This window comes from Erinaceus europaeus, chromosome 5 (genome assembly GCF_950295315.1).
Source record: "Erinaceus europaeus chromosome 5, mEriEur2.1, whole genome shotgun sequence".
NCBI classification, from domain to species: domain Eukaryota; kingdom Metazoa; phylum Chordata; class Mammalia; order Eulipotyphla; family Erinaceidae; genus Erinaceus; species Erinaceus europaeus.
The window spans coordinates 72318579-72337051 of NC_080166.1; positions in this window are offsets into that span (position 1 = coordinate 72318579).

An 18473-nucleotide genomic window follows, 5' to 3' on the forward strand; every position below is an offset into this window, starting at 1 on the left:
TTCTGCAACCCTCAACGACCCTGGGTCCATGCTCCCAGAGGGCTAGAGAATGGGAAGGCTATCATGGGAGAGGGTGGGTTATGGGGATTGGGTGGTGGGAATTGTGTGGAGTTGTACCCCTCCTACCTTATGCTTTTGTTCACTAATCCTTTCTTAAATTAAAAATTTAAATAAAAAAAAAAAAAAAAGAAATAAAGCAAATGAATTTAGAAAAGGAAAGAGAGAGAGAGAGGAATGAGAAAAAGGAACACTGGGGTTCTGGTATATGATGGAGGAAGGGAATCTAGGTTAGGGGAGTTTTTCAGACACCTAGACCACTTACCATGGGGAGATGAGTGGTTCAACCTATGTGTCAACTGTACTGTGATTCATTAACTCCCTAATAAAGTTTATGAAAAATATAGTCATGTCTTTATCATTACGACTTAATGTCTCTGATAGAAATATATTAATTTTATAATTATTAATACTAGAGAACATTGTGAGAAAATTGTTGCTGGTTTTGTTTATACACAATTATGGTAAACAAATTGTTTTAACTTTTTAATATTTTTAAAGAGTGAGTGATTTACTTTATAAAAGAGACAGAGATAGCACTATTCTGTCCTAGGTGATAGGTAGGTAGGGATTGAATCTATGACTTCACAGTATGTTCCACCCTATCCATTCCCTCTCCAACCTTTATTTTTTACTTTTTCTTAACTGTTTTCTATCCGTCAGTTTGGAGTGACATGGTTCAAAAATGTCTGTAGACATTAAGTAATGTTTTCTAATATTCCTTTTAGGGCCCTTAAGAATCTAAAAACAAATGATTGCTAAGATTGCTAGAAGCGATGACTGTTACCATGTTTCTATGTTTCATAATGCCACTATTTATATATTCATTTATTTGTGGTATATCTGGAAGATTTTCTTTTGGTCTCTAACATGTAAATGGTCATATTCTAAGAAAGGCTGTTATGAAAAAAATGAATTGGGAATTAAGAAATTCAGACCCTCACTGATTCTCTCAATTACATTTAAATATTACTTTCTCTATTCACTTATTTTGCCATCACTGGGACATAAGCACACTGAGCTGACTTTTTTTTAAGATAGGCTAGAGAGAGAGAGACAGAGATGGGTGGTGGGGGTAGGATGAGGGAGATACCACAGTGCCAAAGTTTCCCCTCACTCCTGGAGGCTGGGTTGCACAGGTGGCAAAGCAGGCACCATTCCAGGTGAGCCATCTCACCAACCCTTAAAATATAGCCCATTTTAGTATATTTATTTTCCTAAACTGCCCCTTAGTAATCAAGAGTTCCATGTAATAGGAATCAGAAAAGAGAGCAAAAATTACTGGATTTTATAGAGATGATGTACTGTATCCTCTTATTTCAAAAGGTAATTTTGCTGTAGAGATGCAAAATAAATTTTTTTTTTCAAAATCATTTTTATCAACTGAAACATCCATGGATGGAAAGTCACTATTATTAGCAAAAAACTAACACTGAAATAACTAAACTTCTTTTATTTATTAACTTAGCCCTAACACATACCAAATGTTTTATTATGAACTAGAATCATTTATACCTTATACAGAAGGTTATCCAATGTTATAGGATAAACAGGTATGCATATATAATTATAGCTAGAGGTGTGACTTTCATGATATTGGTGTGAAAGGGACATTCTCAAAGTATGTAACAGGAATATCAAAACCAGCAGAAGAAATGAGAAAACTAAAAAATTAAGCCTTTAGGGAAAGTTAGCTAGGAAACACAGAGAAAATCATACGTGCACAGAGGAAAAAGAAATTGAGAAATGACGAGAACAAAGAGGAAGAAAGAAGTCATAATTTCTACATTACCCTGCACTGACACTTGATAATGTTTTGTTTCTTTGTATCCTTCTCACTTCATGTATTTTCTAATTATTAAACTATATTAACTAATTAATTTTCCCTATCAACTCTAGTTACCTGGTCCAGTTTATATAAGATGTAGCCAGCATGATGCAAGAAGTCCCTCTAATCAATCATTATGTCTCTATCTGGATTCCCATAGGTAATCTTATGAATATCATGATAAAAAACCACATCAACATACAAGCATATATTTAATATAAATATCTATGAATACAAATAGTAATTATGTGTATGCTGTATATATACACATACACACAACGAATACATACATGCTTACATGTATTTGGGGGAGGAAATTGCTCATTAATTTTAATGTAGCGCTCTAATCTCTGAGATTGAAGCTTGTCATTAATTTGGGTTCACCCAAATGAATCAAATTTCTTACTTAATTCTAGGGATGGACTATATTTAAATATAGTAAAGTGTTTAATGTTGTTTTAATTTTTGTTTCCTCTTAAGCTATAATGGAAACTATATGAGTATATATATAATTTATCCCCCTAAAGGGTCTTCTAAGGCTATTATACCTATCTACATGTCCATAATCTCCAATTGTGCCCCAATTGTGGCCACACAAATACATCACCACACTTAACAGATTCTCTCCCCTTTTCCTTGTCTAGTTCCCATGTTTTCTACATCCATTTTAATTTTCAGTTTTCTCAGGCTACTTTCAGGTCTTCCAATCCCTTCCAGATCAAAATATAATACTCTTTTACAAGGCATCTATAATTTCACTCTCAATGATTCCAGAAATATCTACTTAAAAGCCACAATGCACTAAGCACTATTTTAAATGCTGTAGATATAGAAGGAAGCAAATTAAAATGATCACTGTTTTTAATGGACTTTTTAAATTTTTTTCCCACCAGAACTATCATTGGGCTCAGTGGTGACATAACTCCACTACTTATGAGAAGAATTTTCTTATTTTTTCATTCTGTTTTTCATAGAGGGTAAAAGAGAGAGGAGGGAGAGAGAGGCCGGAGGACAGAGATACCTCCAGGCCTGTTCCACGACACAGGAAGCCTCCCTTCTGATCTTGGGATGTGAACCTACCTTGTCATTTATGGCAACCTGTGGACTCCACAAGGTTCCAGGGTCCTAGTTTAACTTAAAATTAATGGCATGGTCACCAGCAGTGGCTTTTTTTTTTTTAATGCCAAGCCTTGCATATGTAGTCACTTCATATATATCACAGATTCTTATATATTAGGATATGTCAAACAGTTATTTTGTATTCTTTATAAAACTTAGTTCATAGGAAGTAGACATGAAAGGCAGGTGAGTTAAAGAAGAATGAAAGTACATAGAGCTAAATTTAAGATAAAATAATTTTCTTTTTATTCCCATCTCTTTCTACTTCAAGAAAGATTAACAATATGAAAGGCTGTATTTGATTTCTGGAATTCAAAACAGCATCTCTTACAGATCTCCATTTAAACTTAAAAATAAAGTGACTTTAAAGACTAATGTGTCCAACAGATGATCATACCTCTCTAGAGACTATAATCCTTTAGAGGTTTGCTAACATTTTATTAATGTGTTTCTTTTCGGAAATTGCCTGTCATCCTTTTTATTTTTCCTGACTCTAATCAAATTGCTTCCCAATATACCTTATGTGAAAGTAAAATTAATTTAAAACAAGTCAGAAGTAAATTGTATTATTCAAAGTACAACAACATTGTTAGTAAGCCATAACCTTGATATTTGCATTGTTGAATTAGGTAACCTAATAGTATTAGGAGCTGTGAGAATAAACATAAACATATACTATACCATGGCTACAGGTATGAAAAGAAAAGGTAGGTAATAGCCAACAAATAACCTAGCTCACCATTCAAATTGATCTAGGCTCAACCCACTCTTCTGAGTTGGGTTTTGTCCTATTCTAGCCCTGTATTTCAGAGATGCTTTTGCCTAAAGCAAAGTTTAAATAGAGAATATGATGCTCAGCGCTCTGGGATTATATTTCAAAATAATGTTATTATTTGTACTAATATATTAACTTCTTGTCAACTGTGTAGAAAATGAAGAAATGTGAGACAGATTGAAACACGGATAGTGATAGCTTTAGAGTATTTAAGCACAAGTGCACACACCTGCAGACACACACATATATTCTCACTCAAAAAAAATAATAAATGTTGAAAGCAAACAAGAAAATGATATACCAAGTGTTAATCCAGTAAACACTTCACATATAATAAACTTATTTATTTCCCAAATGATTGTTTCAGTACTCTTATTCTCTAAGTCATGATAAAATTAAAACATACTTACTTTTAAAAGAATAACCCCATCAGTCTCAGTATTTATAGTTTAGTATCTAGGAACCTCTCTTTACTTTTCCCTTCCAAATACCTTGTACAAGTCAAAGATCACCAAAGACTGTCAGAAAATAAAAAACCTCCTCCCACCAAAAAAGACAAAAAACATGGTACTGCTAACCTGTTGTCTACACACTTTTAAATATATATATGTGTGTGTGTGTGTGTGTGTGTGTGTGTGTGTTTACTCGTATTTGATAGCTCAGAGAGAAATTGAGAAGGAAAGGCGAGAGAGAAAGAGAAAGAGACACCTGCAACCCTACTTCACCTCTTCTAAAGCTTCTCCCAGCAAGTGGGGACCAAAAACTTGAACATGAGTCAACATGGTAGTGTGTATACTCAATCACATACACCACCACACAGACCCTGTCAACATGCTTTGACATTTAAAAGAAATGACTTTCATTTCTTTTAATCCACCCTGTAGGGAAATTGTGAGGCTGTGGTAGGGCTTGACATGAGGGTTGTGTCTATCCTATTAGTCTCTCTCTACAGAGAGGTTGAACAAGGGAGACACAGGAACCCCAAAGGATTACCATGTCATATCAGACTCACTGCCTCACAAAACACCCTGCATTTTTCTGCCTCCAGGAGCCTAGCATTCCTTAAAACATTAAGCCAGCTCCCCCTGCTCCACCCTACATTCCTTGATACTATGGCCCGCCCTCTTATCTACACATCAATCTTCTGCTTTGTCTAACAAATGATTTAAAGCCTCCACCCTACTCCCCCACCCATTCTGCTCATTTAATATATTCTTTTTCTACCCTTAAGCCCTGAGGGTATTACTAATCCTACCAGTTAAACCCCTAGCAACAGTTGCTAAGGAAGCCCCTACTTTTTTCACTTTTCTCCACTACAATGCTAACCATGTATGGTATTGTCAAGTCACTTCCGTGTCCAACTTGTCTCTGCCCTTTTCCTGCTGGAGAGGTGGGCAGGCAGACAGGGAAGCTGACGCTGGCCATTGCGGCTTGTGCCATGTGGCTTAACCAGATGTGCTACCACACAACTCTGGAGCGTTCAGATGACTAAAGATTTGAATTGCCTTGCCACCACGAGCTTGGTTCCTGGGTCATCTCTCTCTCTCATGTTGCTAGCCCGACACCACCCAATACCTATTATTGTGCTATTTCAGCCCTAAGGAACTAATACAATTGGTAATAGGGGTTACTATATTCTGAGGGAGTTTATAGTGACTGGAGGGAAACTATGAAATGACTGACATACAAGCAATAGCAAAGACTATACCATCTAAATAGCTGGAATTATTAGGCACAATTGGTTATCCACTTTCCTTTTCTTTAACTATCTAACCATTACTAATATTTGACAATGTATAACAAACATCCTGGATGTTATTGTTTTAAAAAAGTATTTTCCACAATTAATTAAATCAGCAAACATTTTGACAGATAATTCAAAACACTAAACTGTTTCTGATCTGATGCTTTTTGCTGTAGAAATTTACTTCAGAATAATCATCTTCATTATCAGAAAAGAAAAAGATTTAAATTATAGCTGATGAAAAAATAACCACTATGAAAATAGCCAAAAACAAAACATTAATACTGACAGTGTGAATATAGTTGATATAGAAAAAATACAGAAGTAGTTTGGTAGTTAGACTGACTATTCAATATTGTTTTTATCATTGTGATAATAACACATAAATCCAAATCTGTATATATTATGTTGCATATATATTACAGATATTAATTTTTCTGTTTAATTTCCCTATTAAAACCTTGTAGTTTGTGGGTTAAAACATATATGAAGGAAAGTGGACCACTATGTATCACCATGTACAAAAATCAACTCCAAATGGATCAAAGTCATGGACATTAGAACAGAAACTAGCAGAGTGCCACAAATTTAGCCACTCATCTTTCTTTGGGCATAAGCCTTGCTTTGGGTAGACTATTATGAATAGTACTGCTTTGAAAATAGATGTATGTAGACCTCTTTATATTATTTTTGCTTCCTTTGTATAAATGCCCTGAAGAGAAATTGCTACATATGTGCTAGGTACATTTTTAGTGTCCTGTTAAACAGTTTTTCCCAAGGGTCTATATTAGATTACACTCCCACCAGCAAGGTAGAAGTGTACCTCTTCCCCACATCTTTTCCAAAACTTGTTTCTGTCCTTCCTAATGTATGATATTCTCACAGGTATAAAGTGAGTTCATTGTTTTTTTAATTTCCATTTCTCTGATAGTCAGTGACTATGAACTCTTTCTCATATGGCTGTCGGTCCACTGGATCTCTGCATTGGTGAAGATTCTGTCCATGCCCTCACTCCATTTTAAATGGGGTTGTTTGTTTATTGTTGCTGAGTTTCAGGAGTTCTCTCTATATTCTGTTGATTGACACTTTATCTAATGTGTGTTGTGGCACTCTGAACTCCAATTGCATCAGGGCCCAGAAAGAAAATGGGGGTGTGTGTGAAGGACATTTAGAAGTGGTAAGTGTGACATAAAAAGGAAGAGGGAGGAAAAGAAGGGAAAACCATAGGGAAAAAAATGGGCATTTATATATAGATATAGACAGATACAGAAATAATAGTCAACATGTTATCTGTGATTTTGGGAAAATGAATGCAGTTTCCAGGGGGAACCATGGGAACCTAGGACTCTGGTGGTGGGAAATGTGTAGAATTATACACCTATTATCTTATAATTTTGTAAATTACTACTAAGTCACTAATAAAAAGGAAAAAAAGTACGGCATACACCAATGATGGAATACTACTCAGCAGTTTAAAATGCCAAAGTCATTTTAGAATCGTGTTGGGTGGAACTTCAGAGAATCATGTTAAGTGAGATAAGCCAAAAAGAGAAGGACACATAATGGAGGATCTTACTTTAAGTTGGAACTTAAGAAACAAAGATAGAAAAAGAAAATATGAAGAAAATCTTGAACTGGGTATGGCATATTGATTGCATCAAAGCAAAGGACAATGGTGAAGAAAGAGAAGAGAGTGGGCTGGAGGGACTTTCATGTTCTGATGGGAGAGTACCTAATTTGGAAGTAAGAGTGTTCTGTGGACACCTGCCATAGAGAGATAAGAAACTGTCCCCATGTATCAGCAACAAGACTGTAAATAACTGATTAAAAAATTACAAGTTTATGACTTATGCTGTGTTAATACATTTTTAAAAAAAGGAAATTTAAAAAAGGACTACCTTGGGGGCCAGCTGGTGGCACATTCAGTTGAGCACACACATTACCATGTTCAAGGACTTGAGTTCAAGTCTCTGCTTCTGGCCTGCCAGGGGGAAGTTTCACAAGCAGTGGAGGGGGTCTGCAAGTGTTTCTTTCTCTCTCTTCTTTTTTTTTAATTTTTTTTTATTTATTCCCTTTTGTTGCCCTTGTTTTTTTTATTATTGTAGTTATTGTTGTTGTTATTGATGTTGTTATTGTTGGATACGACAGAGAGAAATGGAGAGTGGAGGGGAAGACAGGGGGAGAGAAAGATAGACACCTGCAGACCTGATTCACCACTTGTGGAGCGACCCCCCTGCAGGTGGGGAGCCTGGGGCTAGAACCGGGATACTTATGCTGGTCCTTGCGCTTCACGTGCACTTAACCAGCTGCGCTACTGCCCGACTCCCTCTCTCTCTTTTTCTATCTACTCTTCCTCTTTCAAGTCTTTTCTGTCCTAAGTCTACTTTCCCGATATCATCAGTTAGCTCTTGCTTAAAATGCTAATTTCTTCTTTTAACTTTGATGATTCAGAATTTCAGATCCATTAGTCTCAGCTTAGATAATAGCCTTACTAATTTTAATGGCTCTATTATGGAGATAAAAAACACTCACAAAGAACATCCTCCTGTTTACTGAAGATTTATAATCCATAAAGCAGCACTTGTGCTTACAGCATTCTTGTATGCTAACTGTAAGTTCTATGAGGGCAAGAATCTAATGGGTGGATATGTACATAGAGAATGTTAACAGGATAGAATATCTTAAGGAAAAAGTTAAATCAGGATAATTCAGGAGACTTCTGTTGGCAGATTCATTAACTACTCGATTTCAGAGCTTTTTTGTTCATAAAGAGAAAATGTACTACTGCAGCAACCAGTTTGTAAACAACCAGTTTGTAACAACTATATTGTAAAAAAAAAAAAAAGTGTAGAACTAATTTTAGAATTATCTAAAGTTGCAATTTCTTCATTTGGCTATTATTTAAATGTTAGTGATTTTGTTTCCCTCATTATCTCACTCACTTTTAAATCAAAAATTACTCTCTATATACAATTATGTGTTCTATAAAAATTTCCATTATCTTTTCTAAGCTTTGGTATACAAGTTGATTGAGTAAGCCTATCAGTTAGTAAAAATAAACTATTTTTACACCACAGATTTCTCTTGAAAATCTTACCTATATATCCAACTTCCAGTCTTACATCTATATTCAGTTATCTCAGAGATAGTCAAAACTCAAAAAAAATTCCAAGTTTTGGGGGTCGGGCGGTGGCGCTGCGGGTTAAGCGCAAGGTGGTGCAAAGCGCAAGGACCAGCGTAAGGATCCCGGTCTGAGCCCCAGGCTCCCCACCTGCAAGGGAGTCGCTTCACAGGTGGTGAAGCTGGTCTGCAGGTGCGCAAGGACCGGCGTAAGGATCCCGGTTTGAGCCCCAGGCTCCCCACCTGCAGGGGAGTCGCTTCACAGGTGGTGAAGCTGGTCTGCAGGTGTCGTCTTTCTCTCCCGCTCTCTGTCTTCTCCTCCTCTCTCCATTTCTCTCTGTCCTATCCAATAGCAAACGACATCAAGAACAACAACAATAAAACAAGGGCAACAAAAGGGAATAAATAAATAAATAAATAAATATTTTAAAAATTCCAAGTTTTACCCTGTGGTTTGCCTTTCCCTCCTTCTTTCTTAAGTTTCACCCATAAAATGATATCAATTGGCATTCATCTATCTCCTTTGATTTGGTTGATATCAGTGGGAGTAGTATGCAAACAACCCATCATGGAAGGATGAGAATTCATGCCCATGTGACAACAACTGTCATGTAAATCATTACTTCTCTAGTAAAACAATAAAAAAATGCTAAAAATCCAAAAAAGAAATCATCTTTTTTCCAATTTTAACTTGCTTCCTCATATTCTCTACTTTTGTTGTTGTCCTCTCTGCAGAGAAACTAGTCCCTGCATAAACCAAATTCATAGGTAAACTATTGAGAGAGAGAGAGGGATAGGGAGAGGGAGGGAGAAATATGGTTTTCTTTCCTACCATTTTAATTACATTCATTAACAAATGAGTTTCAAATTTTACTTGTATAGCTGTTAGATGAATATGAGAATATCATGCACACCCAGTTGAATGCACATGTTATCATGTACAAGAACCCAGGTTCAAGCCTCTGCTCCCCACCTGCAAGTGAAGATACTTCAGGAGCAGTGAAGCAGGTCTCAGGTGTCTGTCTCTCTCCCTCTATCTCTCCTCTCCCATCTCAATTTCTCTCTGTCCTATCAAATAAAATAGAATTGGAAAAAGGATAAAAAATAGCTGTTGGGAGCAGTGGATTCACAGTGCTGTCACTGAGCCCCAGCAATAACACTAGTGGTAATAAAAATAATCAACAACTCATGAAGTTGTCTATGTTTATGAAATAAAAACATCATACCTTAAAAATTTCTTCACATTACTAATTTTTAAAATATTTTTCATATTTTAAAGAAACTAGATTATCTGTATATGTGTAATAAAAATAACAGTGAGAGTACCTAGGATTTATTTAGCTAGGATTTATTATGTGGCATGCACCATACTGAAAGTTTTAACAAGCATTATCATACTTAATCCAATGTTATATATAACCAATATATGACATAAGTTATGTTTATTATCATTTCAACCCAGAGAGGATCATGAGTCTTAAAAAAGATCAGAAATCTCTGCTAAGCAACACTCAAGTAGGCAAGGTTGGAGTCAAACCTCTCTCACAAACTGACTTTACAAACCAATTCTCAATAAATATATTAGAGTGATTTCTGAATGAAGTAAGGCACGATCAATTTGAAATATCATTGGCAATTTAGGAAAATAACTGAGGCTAAAACTTATTACATAGTATAAACACAGCAACCACTGGAAAGCAATGTTAAAAGATGGGAGACTTTATGAAATGCATGGGACAAAATTCTGAATGTTCTCCCTAAGATGTCATGATATCAACCTACTCCCCTAACAAGAAGTGTCTTACCATGACTTGATGCCCCCCCCCCCATTCAAAACTGGCATATTTTTGTTTCCTGGTCCAAATAGAAGGGAATGAATTTGGGATGACTCAGAGACTTTATAGGGGATGCCTGAGGGATTGGAACTGTATATAGTATTTTGGACTCATTTGTGTTCCTTGGTCCAAGGCCTGCCCCAAACTTCTTCAAACTCTGGTATACTATGATTCTGCCAAGCAAGTAAACTACTCCCTAGGTGTGAGGTTACTTATCTTCTAGGAAAGATACATTTCTGCTTTAGGCTCCCAAATTGCCAATTAGTGTACTGAAGATGAAATGCAATGTCCTGAAAGAGTTAGTACTTCGAAGAGCCAACAACGTGTTCTTACTCTGAAAGCTAGCTGGTGGAAGTTACCTGTGTAAGAACCAGTGTACCATTTTGAAATATGTATCCTGAGAGCAAAGTTGGGTTCACTCACCTTTGTCTACATTTGCATCAAGTCTACAGATGAAAAAAAAATGAAATAAACTACAGTGTGCCTATGAGGGAGTGACATTATCTAAAGGAAACTAATTGGAATGTTTTTTGTTTGTTTCCCTCCAAGGTTATCACTAGGACTCAGTGCCTGCACTACTAATCCACTATTCCTGGAGGTATTTTATCAATTTTGTTGCCCTGATTGTTGTTGTTGTTGCTATTGTTATTGTTGTTAGATAGGACAGAGAGAAACCGACAGAGGAGAGGAAGTTGAAAAGGGGGAGATAAAGACACCTGCAGACCTGCTTCACTGCTTGCGAAGCAAACCTCCTCCCCACACACACACACTGCAGGTGGAAGCCAGGGACTCAAACTGGGATCCTTGCGCTTTACATTATGTGTACTTAACCCAGTGAGCTACCGCCTGGCCTCCACTTCTCATTATTTCCCTTATTAAGGCTGTACAACTTCACAATGATTCAGAACTATTGCCCTTGAGAAAGGTAGCTTCACAAATTTTTACAATAAAATAGGTTTGATTCTTACATATAAACTTTTTATCTTATTCCTTTGATTTCATAAAGCAGAATTAGAACACCAAAAATGGGTATATAAAAAAAGAATTCACACTAAAATGAATAAATAAAAAGAGCAGAATGAGAGATCTGCTGTGTTAGATTTGATAGATAGAAATATGCTTGTTGTTCTCTTGGAATATTTAGCTTTTTATAAAAAAATTATTAATAGCTAGCACAACATGTCAAAAGTTAAAGAGTACAAACTTAACTCTGTTTAGTCAATTACTACCTGTATTCGCTCAAGCTAATAGTGGCTACAATTTCACCACTTTTATATTCTTTTTAACCTCAGTTTCAAAACACTATACCCTTTTTGTGTTTTAGAACCTACACCTCTACTGTATTTTTAAAATAATACACATAATATATACACACACAGAGCATCTTAATAAAAATAATGAAACAAACATCTGTGTATCAAGCACCTAGTATACATTAAATATATATACTATATTAAAATTATATTAAATTATATTAAAATGATATACTATATTAAAAAAACAAATTTGAAACTCATAGTTCTTTCCACAGCCCTTTTCTTCTTGAAATGAACTACAACTTTTATATTTTATTAATTGCTCCTTTGTTTTCTATAAGGTTTCTGTATGATGATTCTACTCATACAGAAATATTTATATCGAAAATTCGACAGCTTCATTTTAAGCATTTTGAACTTTGTGTAAACTACCCAGAAATATCAGTATCCATGATCTGCTTGAATCAACTAATGAAACATTTACGAATTTAAAGACAATGTTCCTCAGCTATCTAGCTGGCGCTCAAGGAAAAGAAACTGCTATCCTGAAGAGATTAAAGGTACAGATTTTGTCTAATTAAATGAACCCCAACAAAACATACATATCATCTACAAGGTTTTTAAGACACTGATAAGCAGGGACTTTCAGGAAGCATGGTTTATGGAATAGCTGCGATCAGATTCTGCTCTCCCCCAAAACAATTAAATTCAACAAGAAACTGAATTGGATACATAATCTACAGCCTCAGACACCAAGTTGCATGATTTCATCCTGACTTCCCTCGGCAGACAACCTCACCAGTGTGTCTTGGAACCTTACCTCTCCAAAGCTACATCCCACTAATGAAGGATAGAAACAGGCTGGAGGTATGGATTGACCTGCCAAGGCCCATGTCTAGCAGAAAAGTAATTACAGAAGCCAAAACTTCCACCTTCTGCACCCCAAAAAATCCTTGATCCATACTCCCAGCAGGAAAGAAGTGACAGGAGGAAGAAGATAAGAGGGCTTTGTACTCCAGCTCCATCAGCACCCAGAGAGAGGAGGAGGAAAAGGAAAGGGATATATGGAGTTAGTAATGTGGCTTGGAGGGAAAGAGAAGACTGGTGAAATTTATATACAAATGTAGACAGATAGTTGTAGAGATGATGGCTGGCCCATGTGGTGGCTAAAGATTCAGAACCCTCATGGAGGGAATGGAATGGATTTATACCCCTGTTGACATGTAATTTTGTAAATCAATATTTAGTCACTAATAAAACTAAAAAAGAAAGAAAAGGAAGGAAGGAAGGAAGGAAGGAAGGAAGGAAGGAAGGGAGGGAGGAAGGAAGGAAGGAAGGAAGGAAGGAAGGAAGGAAGGAAGGAAGGAAGGAACTGATAGGCAGCAAAATCTCTGGTTCATACCAAGTAGTATGATATCAAGCAAGGCCACTGGCTCCCCAGAATTTCACTGGCAGAAAGCTGAAGAGATGCACAACTACATGTTGTAGTTGAAAGTACATGTGCATTTTCACAAACACTTCCTTTTATCAAAGGGGAAATGTAACCCTTATGTGAAACAAGAACCTAAAGAATAGTTCTGCCACACTACCATAAACGAAGACCCAGGACCAAGTCCCAATTCCAGTCCCCAATTGTAGGGGGGAAGCTTCCCAAACAGTGAAATGGTGCTGCAACAGGAGTCTCTCTCCTCTTCTTTTCACTCTCCCTCCCTTTCTCTACATCCCTTGCCCCTTCTCAAGTTCTGTTTCTATTAAAAAATAAATAAATAAGGCCACCAGGAGTGGTGGATTCATTGTGCAGGCACCAAGTTCCAGTGATAGCTCTGGTGATAATAAAAACAAAAGAAAGAAAGAAAGAGAGGGAGAAAGGAAGGAAGGGAGGAAGGGAGGGAGGGAGGGAAGGAGGAAGAAAGGAAGAAAGAAATCTTCTGCAGTGGGGCACATATTGAGAATTACTCCCATATTTTAAGAACTAATGGAGGGCATTTAAATATTTGCATAACTGATACTCAGAATTATTATGGCCAACAGACTCCTTTGAATCTCCCCCTTTTCTCTCTCTGTAACATTAACATCAGTGAAACAGCTACAGCAGTTTTGCTGTGCACACATGGACATAGCAACTATATATGTATGTCTGCCCAATGGTTATGTTATATATGGGTGTGTACATGGAGGGAGATTATCATTTTTCCCTTCATCACTTCCTCTTTCTGTTTATCAAGGAGAGTCATACTTAATGAACTACATCAAAAAGCTGCACTTTTTACAGAACCACACCTTTACATAAGTTCCCTGCTAAGATAACAAAAGGCTACTCATTAAGTCCATGCTATGAAAGAATAGTACAGGGTTTTTAGATGGGGTGGGTTTTTGTTTCTTTTTTTTTTTTAACTTTTTTTAAACTTTTTTTTTAAATATTTATTTTATTTATTTATTCCCTTTTGTTGCCCTTGTTGTTTTATTGTTGTAGTCGTTGTTGGATAGGACAGAGAGAAATGGAGAGAGGAGGGGAAGACAGGAGGAGAGAAAGACACCTGCAGACCTGCTTCACCGCCTGTGAAGCGACTGCCCTGCAGGTGGGGAGCCGGGGTTCGAACCGGGATCCTTATGCCGGTCCTTGTACTTTGCGCCACCTGCGCTTAACCCGCTGCGCTACAGCCCGACTCCCTGTTTGTTTCTAATATAGGATGGACATGAGTCTTGGGAACCCAGAGAACAAACTATAGTAAGCAGACATTACTGGAGACTAATCTCTAATATATTCATAGCTCTGTTTCTAATTGTCTTCCTGTGTCCCTCTGTCTTTGTCAATGTCCATTTATGTCTATCCCTCCATTCCTACCTTCCTGCCTCCTTTTTGCTCCCCATTCTCTGCCATTCATTTGCAGAGAGGACCAGGGAATTTAGAAGCATATTACTCCTTCAATTTGAAACTTGTAATGAGACTGCTTTCCCAGTAAACAGCTTCACAGCAGTTTAATAATAAACCTTTAGTATAACGCTCCTCCTAATATTTCTGACTCACAGAAAATATAGATAGAAATGAATTCGGTCTCTAATAAGTGGGAAAATGGTCTTACACTTCTGCAATCTAATTTAATAATTCAACTTCATGACATTTCTAGAGTTGCTTTTATTTGGTAAAGGTGTGAGGTAATCTATACTTGGAAGATTCTAGGGAAATAAATTCAAACTGCTAGATATTACTTGATGTTTCATGCATTATCACTAAAATATTTCTGGTAATATATTTACTTAGGCTAACATGGCAATAATTAAGTGGTCCTACTGAATAACAAATTTAGCAGGACAGATCTTTACTAGACAAGCATTTTAATCACTATCAATAGCCTACACATGAAGTCATTCACAAAGTCATGATTTTTGGCCTCTGACTACAAAATTGGAGGTATCAAAAGGTAAGATAAAAATTTGATTGTACCTGCTCTCACTTTTAAGGACACACAATCATTTGAAAATATTCAGGGTTCCAATCTGCCTCAACTTGCAAAAGGCATTAAAAGTAATTTCCTGCAAAAAGGATGTGGCAGACTACATCTTTCACTACATCAAAATAATGTAGCATTCCATTCTCAAGTTAAAATAGATCCTATGGTTTTGAGTAGAAAGGGGTTCAAAAAAAAAAGAGCTACATAGAGCACACTTGAGTTTAACAACAAATACAGCATTTTCAGAAACAAAGCTTTCTAAATACTACTCATTATTAAGCTTTTAGACTTATGATCATTTCAGAAGACTGATAGGTAAAAAATGTCATTTGTTTTATATTTCCCATGTACATGACCCATTTTATAGACATAAGTTTCACAAATCTATTAATAGTGATGTTGAGATAGATACATAAATATAAAATGTAATGTTAATTATAGTCATAATAAATTCACAAAAGTTTACATTTGCTAATGTTTTCAAATGCTTATTGAAAATGAAAATTCATTCAGTTAAGAAATCTATGTTCATGTGGGAGTTCTAATACTGTCACATTTAGTATTTTAAAATTAAAGATATTTGAATAAAAATAGAGTACACATTTTTAAGATTTTTCTCTGCTCCTCACTCTTCTTTCTCAGAAAGAAGATAGGTTAATTTAAATTTTCTGCACACCTTTGTAGAACACAAATAAGACCATGTCACTACTTGTTTAAAGACTCTTAAATATTTCCCAATTTTAAAAAAGTCCGAATTCTTCTGCATGACAGGCATACAGATCTCTGCACAGTTTGATCTCTGACTATCTAGCATCATCTCTCATCTCTTTCCTTCTCCTTTTCCAGCACCTTCTATAGCCACACACTGACAGCTTTTTTAACAGTGCACATTTTATTATTTCTTCAATCACTTTTAAAGTGTTCATTATTTAATAGACTGTTTCATCTCTTACTTCACTTTGGTTACCTGGAAAGCAACTTCTAAATGTATTGGGAACGTCATCGTATTTGCCTGAAGTATTTTTTCATCTGCACACAGAAATGTTATTTCCTCCTTTAGCTTCCTATAATTTTCTCCAACGATAGGATTTACCAAAATGAGTTGTTTTGCTTTGTTTTGTTTCGTTACCAGATCACCTCTCAGCTCTGCTGATGTTGGGGATTAAACCTGAGCCTTCAGAGCCTCAGGCTTGAAAGTCTTTTGCATAACCATTATGCTATTTCCCCAGCCCAAAGCTGAGCCTTAAGTATTTAATTCTCTACTTATCTGTCTCAATTAATGAATCCCTAGAAGGTTATGTCTTCAAAACACAGCAGTAGAGATAATAAGAAAAGTCCTTTATCTGTTGATCAGTTGAAAAGAAAAAGAAACAATGGAGTATCTGACTTCATTGTACAATATATCTTTTTCTGCCTAGAAATCAGACTTGCTACCCAATTTATGATACAAAGGAAGAAATAAAACTGTGTATTCTTTTTTTTTTCTTCCAGGGTTATCCCAGAGGCTCAGTGCAGGCACTACAAAACCACTGCTCCTGTGGTCATTTTTTCATTTTTGAATAGGACAGAGAGAAATTGAGAGGGAGGGGGAGATACAGAGGGAAAGAGAAAGATAAACACCTGCAGACCTGCCCACCATTTGTGAAGTGACCTCACTGCAGGTGAGGAGCCAGGGCTTGAACCAGGATCCTTGAGCAGGTCCTAGCACTTTGTATTTTGTGCACTTAACCCAGTGCACCACCACCTGGCTATCTGTGTATTCTTTATTATAAGTATTAAAACATGATAATAAGTGAGAGTGAAAGAGCGGGCTGGGTGGTGGCTGGTCTAGTACAGCACACATGTTATCATGCGAAAGAACAAGCCCTTGGCCCCACATAATATCGATGGGGGCAGGGGAGGAGCTTTATAAATGGTAGAACACTGATTGCAGGTGTCTCTCCTGTCTGTCTCTCTTGGCCTTCTCTTTATTTTTCTTTGCTTCTATCAAAAGAAAGAAAAATGGAAAAATAAAGAAACTAAGAATGAATGAAAATGAGAAATTCTTCCAACAGGCTAGATATTATTAAAGTTAGCACTGAATGCACATATTTTATATACCTCATGTGACCACAATTATAATGTCAAACTTTACAAGTTAGATTATTAGTTCTGTTTTCTAGGTAATAAAATAAATGTGTGGTAAGAGATAACAACAGATAGAGAGGAACTAGGACTAGATCCTGATCCTTGGTACTTCTTTCCTGAGCCCAAATTTCTACTGATACAACAAAAGGCAGCAGGTTAAGTTAAAAAATAGCAAGCATCATTTAGAGTCCTTATATCAAAAAATGGCTGCATAGATACTGCACTATACATTGTGAAAATAAAAGTCCCTCAAACGTGGACTATCCAGTCCATATAGTTTTCCAATAAATTGTAGTAATCTATAAGAAGAAGCAGGCAACAAGATAGAATGATACTTACACCCTTGATTAGTTACCTGTAAAAAAAAAAAAAAAAAACTACCTTTGTCTAAGTATTACCATAAATTGGTATCGGATTATTTGTTTCTTAGCAAGCCCAACAGAAATATTGACTAATATGCTGAGCTCATCTTCATGATATTTTAGACATTCAAATTAAGCAAATTCTGATAAATATAATACTATAATTTGTAGCTATAGTACTATTTTGTCTTGCAAAAGAAAATGTCTGCTATCTTAAGGGGAGCTTGAATCTTAAAGATTACTTCCTTGCAGTTCCATTCAGGTGAATATTTCTTCTAAACGACTAGCACATAGACAAACCTTTTAAAGTTCAACTCAAATTTATGCATCCCTGACATATATAAACAGACACAATAGCTGCCATTAAATGACAGCCTTAAACATTACTCAAAGATTCCCAGCACACAAATGTCCTCCAAGCAGATAAATGAATTTTGAGAGTTTCTTTTCCATCAGAAAAATCACAGAAAATTCCTCATTATGCTCACAGCACATAAGTGTGAAGGAAATTCTAAATATCATAGGCCCTGGTACGATATTAATGAACCTTTTGGAATTGCAAATTCTTGGAACTTCCTAAACTTCAGTGAATCAGAAGAGAGTGAGAACTACCAATCTGTATTTCAAAGCCATTCCGGTCATTCTGATACATGCCAGTCCCAGAACTAATGACTTGCCCTGCTTCTGTTTTTCAGATATAGAAGTTTAAGTTGCTGCTTTCATAACTAATCAAATTGAGTAAATAAGACTTAGATGCAGCAATTTCTTTTTTAAATAAAGTCTGTATTATATAATCCT